Genomic DNA, 7,058 nt, shown 5'->3' with positions numbered 1-7,058 from the left:
AGTGATGTTCCATAAGCACAATAAGTATCACATTGGATCAGACCAATGGTCTATCTAGCCTGGTAAGCTATGACAGTGACAGAAGTGGATGCTATAGATGGCAAACATTGAACCAGATACATCTAAAGTGATTTATCCCATACTTATAACCACCCCTGGCATGTACCCTCATTGGTTTAAACATGCCTGAGGAAGCATCTCTAACCATTCTGCTCAACAACCATTAATAGATCCATCATCCAGGAATTTGTCTAGTCCCTTTTTAAACCTGGGTATGCTATCTGTCTCCACTACTATCTACCACTTCCTGTGGCAATGAATTCCACAAGTTAACTATGTGTGGCATAAAAAAGTAATTTATCTGGTTAGTTTTAAATCTCTCTCACTCATTTCTATGATTTTTATGATTCTACTCATTTCTAATCTACAGTGACTCCAAGGTCTCTTTCCTGAGTCATAAAAGCTAGTTCAGAACCCTTCATTGTGTACATCTAGTTGGGATTATTTTCCCCCTGGTACATTCCTTTCATTTGTCAACAATGAAGGTCATCTGCCATTTTTGACCACTCACTTAGGTCGGTGAGATCTTTCTGCAGCATCTCTCCATCAGCTTGGAATTCAACTATCCAGAGAAATTTGATATCATCTTCATTTCAGGCTACCCCTTACGTGGAAAGGGGGGCCTATAATTTCTTCTCAACCTACAAATAGGGTACCCACCTGGGGCTAGCAGATAATCCTTCACTGTATCTTCAGGGTTCAGTTTAAGAGTAGTGAAACTGAGGCTTGATGGGACAGAGAGCTATCTCAGAGCAACCTTGTTCCTTGGGACAAGTGGCAGAACAGCTGGGAGAAACTTGGGGCTTTTGGGGCTCCCTACAGACAGGCCTGTGACAATCTTATTTGCCGTGTCAACTAGAATTTGTTTGTTAGTTTTATGTGTGGGATTTTCCAAGATGTAATATCTGTACTTTGGTGACTGGTTCATCTGTGTCTTGTAGCATAAAACTCTGTCTCCAAAAGATTTGTATTGGTCTAAAGTCACTGTCGCATTTTAATGGTTATATTTTTCTTCCTTGTGAGAAGTTAAAATTTGTGGTATATTCTAATAGTCATTTTAAAGGCCAGTTTCAAACAAAGAAATTTAGATAATACTCATAAAATAAAGCAAAGATAAAAATGTCTTCATAATATCAGACTTTAAGATGTTGGCCTTTTGAAGATTTAATGAAAGACCATTAAAAGGTTTGATGTGTTAGATTAAGCGCTTGGAGACTGCTGAGCACTTTTTAGATGGAAGTATAAGACTTCCCCTCTGGCTACCAAGAGAGGAGATGGACATCGCAAGAATAAATTGCCCACTGGAAAGGCTGCAATCTATCTATCTATCTATCTATCTATCTATCTTTAAATGGTGTGTATAGATATATACACACACCCATATACACACCACAGGCTGCTGTAAACTGAAGCTCACTTCATCACATGCTATGGAAGGATGTGTAGAATGAGTATAAGATGGACAGAGATATTAGAATACAAAAGACAAGGGGGCGAGAGTGGGGAGGGAGAAGGGAGAGGGGAAAAATGCTAGGAGAAACAAGAAAACAATCAGTAACCCATAGAAACAAGGACTCACGAAAGCTAATCCACTGGATAAAAATTCATAGTCCTTGTTTAAACTATATATAAAACAATCCAATCTGTGGAAGATTTCTTGTTCTGCATTTTCCCATTCCATTTTTTTTTTTAAAGTTTCTGTCTGAGAACAGCCGCCCTCAGGACAGTTTGACAGATACAACAATTTCATCCTTGACAGTACTTTATAACCACATTAATCATGTAGGAGAAGTATCTGGCACACTCCTAATGAAGAAAACCCAGATAGACAATTATTTGGTGTTAGGATGTTGTCTTTCTAGTATCAACATTCATATAAAACATTGGGAGTGTTCACGGTCTTGTTGTGATAACTATAAAAATTAAGTACAAGGCAAGCTAGAACAAGAAACTCCAAGCTAAAGTTGTCAGCTAACTAGTGGCAGCATCCTCTGACCTATAGAGTCTTTCAAGTAAGATGCACAGAGCATTAAAATTCTCAATTTCATAGACTTCCATAAAACATTTGATTGTTTACAGTAAAGATCATTATGGGATCTGATGAAGAAGCAGAACGTAGGAAAAAACCCACCACTGAATAAGGACCACTGAATAATAATACGAAGTCCTCTGTAACAATGCAGAAAGTGCAAATTTCACAGGTAAGATAGTGTTGTGAAGCAAATAGTTTGGATAAGGTAAGGACTCTCCTATTCTCATGTCTTTTCACTCTTTTCCTTGAACATATTTCAGAGCCCTCTGAAACTTTGAAAACATTTTCCATCCTCAAATCTTCCTCTGTCCAACTGAGGGAGGAAGATCTGTAAGCTCCATTTTGCAAATTATATTGATTTGATTGGAAGAACAGGACCAGAACTAGTTGATCAACAACAATTCTGCAACTGCCTATGGCATTTAGTTCAGTGCAGAAAAAACAGTGCAATTAGTATGGGAAACTCTGATACTCAATGGGCATGTCTACATGTTTATTAATGCACAGTAGTTGGTGCATATTTAGTTTAGTACTTGCTTAATGAAGTACTAACTAAATGCACAGTAACTACAGTTACTGCACAGTAACACCAGCACATTTTTTTATGTGAAGTTCATTGCACAATAGGCTAACACTACTGTGCAGTAGCATATTAGCATGGGTTTTGCCTGGCACACTACTGAGTAGTGTGATTAGGTTACTGAGCATTATGCATCTCATGGAGACACACACAACAAGAAATTTACAGGAAAGTGATGAAACAAAAACAAATGGAGTCAACTAGGTACCTCAGAGCTATCGTAAAAGACAGGAAATCTAAATTAGAAATCAAACATAGAATTGTCCTAATGACAAAAGTACTGGCAAAACCCAGTAGAATCTGGAAAGGCAATAGTAGTATTTCAAAGCTATCTATGATAAACTTTGTCAAATGATTATGTTCCCAAGAGCACTTTATGAATGTGAACCTTGGCCTCTAATAGAACAGAATGAAGAACTCAAGTCTTTCAATTCAGATGTCTCAGAAGAATTCTACCTCAGACATCACACGTTCTACAGACTAATAACTTCAAAAAGTAACTGAAATAATTCAATACCATTAGACTGGAATAATAGTACTAAAAAGACAGAAGTTAGATTGGCTTGGCCATGGGTTCAGAGCCAAAGCATAACAAACACGACTCTGGAAGAATAATAGAAAACAAACAGAAAAGAGCCTTCTCAAGGAAAACTTGACACCATAAGACCTCCACCTGAATGGGGAAATAACAGACTGAGTTTCTCCAAGACTTCATAAAGAGCCTATAAAGTGAAGAGATTATAATCTGGTCTCCAAATTATGCCCCTGTGGCTGAGGTGGTCATGAGATAAAGATAAAGAAAACTCAAAACTTGAGTTAGTCAAATAGTTAAAAATGGTGTTTTTATCAGACATTTTTAAGCTGTTTAAAGCCGTGTGCCTTTCATGGCTATAAACTGCTTTCTGTGACCAGATTGGGCAAAAAATGTCCATTCTGTCTATACCCTTAGACCCATGTTCACGGCCACTATTCCAGGTTCTTCTACAGGATCCTTTTGGGGCTATCACCTGTGAAAAATAACATCTTTATTTTTCCTCTGTTTCTCTTTTTTTACTAATGTATTAAACAGAACTGTTTCTCATGACTTTTTGTGTCTCCTCTTAATTTTTACTCATTTTGTACCAAATCATTTCTGACTATGTGCCTACTTATGCTGTTCTCTATACTTATCCTTAGCAATTATGTCCATTTTTTCATATGTTTTATTATTTCATATTATTAAAGAGTTCAGATGCAGTCATGTTGGCCTCTTACTAGGATTCCTCTCTGTCCTCAGCCCATAGTGGCAGTGAATAGTTTATGAAACAAAACAAACCAGAAATTATTTTTTGAAACTGATGCATACTTAGGCCTGGTTTGCTAGTGAATAGGTAACCATAAAAGACCTAAATTCTTAACAGATATTGAGCTTGATTCGCTTTGGTCTTGTTCCTTATGGAATCTTTTATACCTTTGCCAAATAAGTCCAAGTGCGTGTACAATGCTATCAAATCAGAGTGGCAGCATTTTGCAAATCTTCTGAATTCACTTTGCAAATAGGTAAATTACTTCACAGGGTATGAGGTGGTGAGAAACTAGGCATATTACACATAATAAATAGTCTGTATTCAGTCACATTTCTCTAATCAGTGAGCAAAATAAAATTCAACCTTGCTTTTATTTCTCCTTGTTCCTCCTTTCATACATTGACTTCTCTACTTCATTTCTAAATAAACTTTTGGACAGTTTATGTTGTTTTTTTCTAGATTGTTTTTAGCACACCTCAAATTTAGCATGTGTTTTTGATAAAATCTAAACCAGCTGTCAAATGCTGGCCCCTGATAGAGTTGCTTTGGATTAGTCTCCTGGCACAAAAGCAGCTGCAAAATAAGTTAGTCTTTTGACAACTTCTCCCAGACCACCCTCAAGCAAAGTGTGTGGCCAATGGAAAAGTGGCCTTGCTAAAGCACACGCACATTCAGAAGATTTCCAATTGCCAGAACAGTTCCTCAGAGGTTACAGCAGTTAGACATAAAGTAGTGAAACCCAGAGGCTGTTCTAACATGTGCTTTCAGTGAACTAGCTTTGCCATGGCTCCAATATAAACGCATCATACAATTATATTTTTGTCCTATTGTGGATTATGCACAAGCTCAGTCAGACTTAAGAATAGTGTGTGGAAGATACTGTTGTTAGAGCCCATTTCCATTACAATAGGCAAACAGATTTTTTACCAAACTGTTCTGTCTTGAAAATCTGTCTTACCAAAGCCCATCAGCTGAGATCATGATGGTAGCTATTCGTGAAAACATATTCCAAACTTGCTCAAACAGATACTAATTTGTTTTTCAGAAAAGACAAATGTCAGTCTTTTTCAGAAATCATGCTTTTCTATAAGCTTCCATAATATTGTTGCTTAAGTGCCCATATTTTATAAGCATATGCTATAGTAATAAACAGTTGTGTCATCTCTCTTTCTAAAGCTTGATTGCAGAGAACCATTTTCTGTCAGGCTTTAGGAGTTTGTTTAAATATTTTGCTCATCAGCACAGTCTCTTCCTAAGTAGCAGTTTAATTTTATCTAAACATTTTAATTGAGATCCTAAGGGAAAGGAAGTCATTGCCAATATTAAACATGAATCCCATTATGCTGAAACTGTTATGTTTCTCATAGGCTATTTATAGATGCTTTCTACAGTCATGCAAGTATAAAGTTCAGAGCTGAACAAGCATCTCTTGGCTCCATTTAACAGGCTGAACCTTCAGCTTGTTTGGACAAATAGTCAAGAGAGGCTTATGAAACAGATATTACTTTCAAGCTTGTTATGATTACCTATAAACATTTATGATTGGCTCATTGCCTCAGTGGAGAAAAAAATGGAGTGCTTTTGACCAGGTATGTACTCAGCAAGAAGAGAGAGAAATACATTTATAGTATGACGGAGGTAGAAGTGTATGGCAATCACTGAAAATAAGTCACAGGTGAACAAGAACATCTTTAATGAAGTGGAATGGATGGCAGGGCTGCTTTGACATGATTATGGTGGTAGAATAAAGAAAGCTCCACTCTTACCTCCTCAGCACTACAGCCTCATGAACCAGTATTGTTCCTGTATCAATGTGATGGAGATAACTATAGCAATGCAGCATACCAGATCCCAAACATTGTTTTTATATTTTGGACTGTGTCTTAAAAGGATGAGCAAGAGCTACAGAAGTCAATAGACTTAAGTGCTCTTTGGATTGTGCTATCAATTACCTTCTGATTTTCACAGTAATTTGGTAAAAACAGAATAATTAGGTTTCCTGTTTATTATCCCCCTCCAACTTCTGCAGCAAATCTATTCTGTTTTCAAACAAAAAAATCTTTGCAGCTGAGCTGCTATTGGGTTGCAGCTGTGGATCTGGCTCATAGCCTCTCCCCTTTTTAGAACATATCAAAGCAAGGGAAAGCCCAGTTTCTCTCCAGAGGGGCAGATAATAGGTTGGCATGGCATGTGGTATCATAAAATATGGTGTCTGGGATTTGAAAAGGAGTTATGAGCCATTACTTCTGTGTGTATTTGTGGAGGCAGAGTATTGCTGCAAATGTTTTTCTTCAAGTATCATTTGAATTTGTAAATGACCTCACTTTGGTCATTTGCGCATCCTTTCTATGCTTGTACCAAAGTTCACAGAACATAATGGCGCGTTACTGATGTGAGCATTTGCAGAAAGTTATATGTATGAGTCTTCATGAAAACTCTCTTTTAAATTCACACATGCAGGTGTTTACTCTAGAGGTCCTTTTGTATTCACCAGTCAGATAGCAAACACTACCAAGTGAGCACTGTGATCAGTCACAATAACACATAGTTTATAGAAAATACTAAACACTTGGTCAGAACTGTCCATGAGCAATATATATAGTTCATAAAAAATAATTGAATCAATCTGTTCAGTGGTATTCTAGAACATGAAATAGAGATGCTAGTTTTGGGGGGATTTTTTGCTTTGTGATGTTTGTTTGTTTGATTGTTTTCTTGTCCAGATGAATAGCTAAATACTCACGTGGCTGTAATGAAGATTGTTTCTGCAGACCAGAAACAAAGGAAATGCCTCAGATGAAAAATTAGCAGGTAATATGAATACTTCAGTTCATTATTTGCTCAGTAGCAGTCAGCTCCCTATTCTACAATTTACTGGTAAAGGCACATCGTCTGAATAAGTGGTGCTATGATTTTTAGATGAAGGCATAGAGTTTGCAACATGAAAAATATTTGTTGAAATATGTGGAAGGCTTTCTCTTCAATCCTAATTTTTAATCCTAATATTACAGTTGCTCCAGTAAAAGATGTCACCCATAAGAATCCTTGCCTCTGCATATTTCTTGGATCATCAGGACTATAAAGTCATTTATATATATAT

The 7,058-nt window shown here is 36.9% G+C and overlaps 1 long non-coding RNA gene across 2 annotated transcripts in view; it reads left to right on the top strand.

Annotated features, from left to right (window-relative positions):
* The window catches only part of LOC112550168, a 17,281-nt gene that overhangs the window by 8,829 nt on the left and 1,394 nt on the right, over positions 1 to 7,058 (top strand). For both annotated transcript variants that reach the window (XR_003093845.1, XR_003093846.1), the window contains exons 2-3: positions 2,140 to 2,261; positions 6,682 to 6,769. This is a non-coding gene — a long non-coding RNA (uncharacterized LOC112550168). The remainder of the gene's footprint in view (positions 1 to 2,139; positions 2,262 to 6,681; positions 6,770 to 7,058) is intronic.

The sequence above is a fragment of the Alligator sinensis genome, unplaced genomic scaffold (assembly GCF_000455745.1).
Source record: "Alligator sinensis unplaced genomic scaffold, ASM45574v1 scaffold16_1, whole genome shotgun sequence".
Taxonomy (NCBI): Eukaryota; Metazoa; Chordata; order Crocodylia; family Alligatoridae; genus Alligator; species Alligator sinensis.
This window is presented reverse-complemented; position numbering and strand designations above follow the sequence as displayed.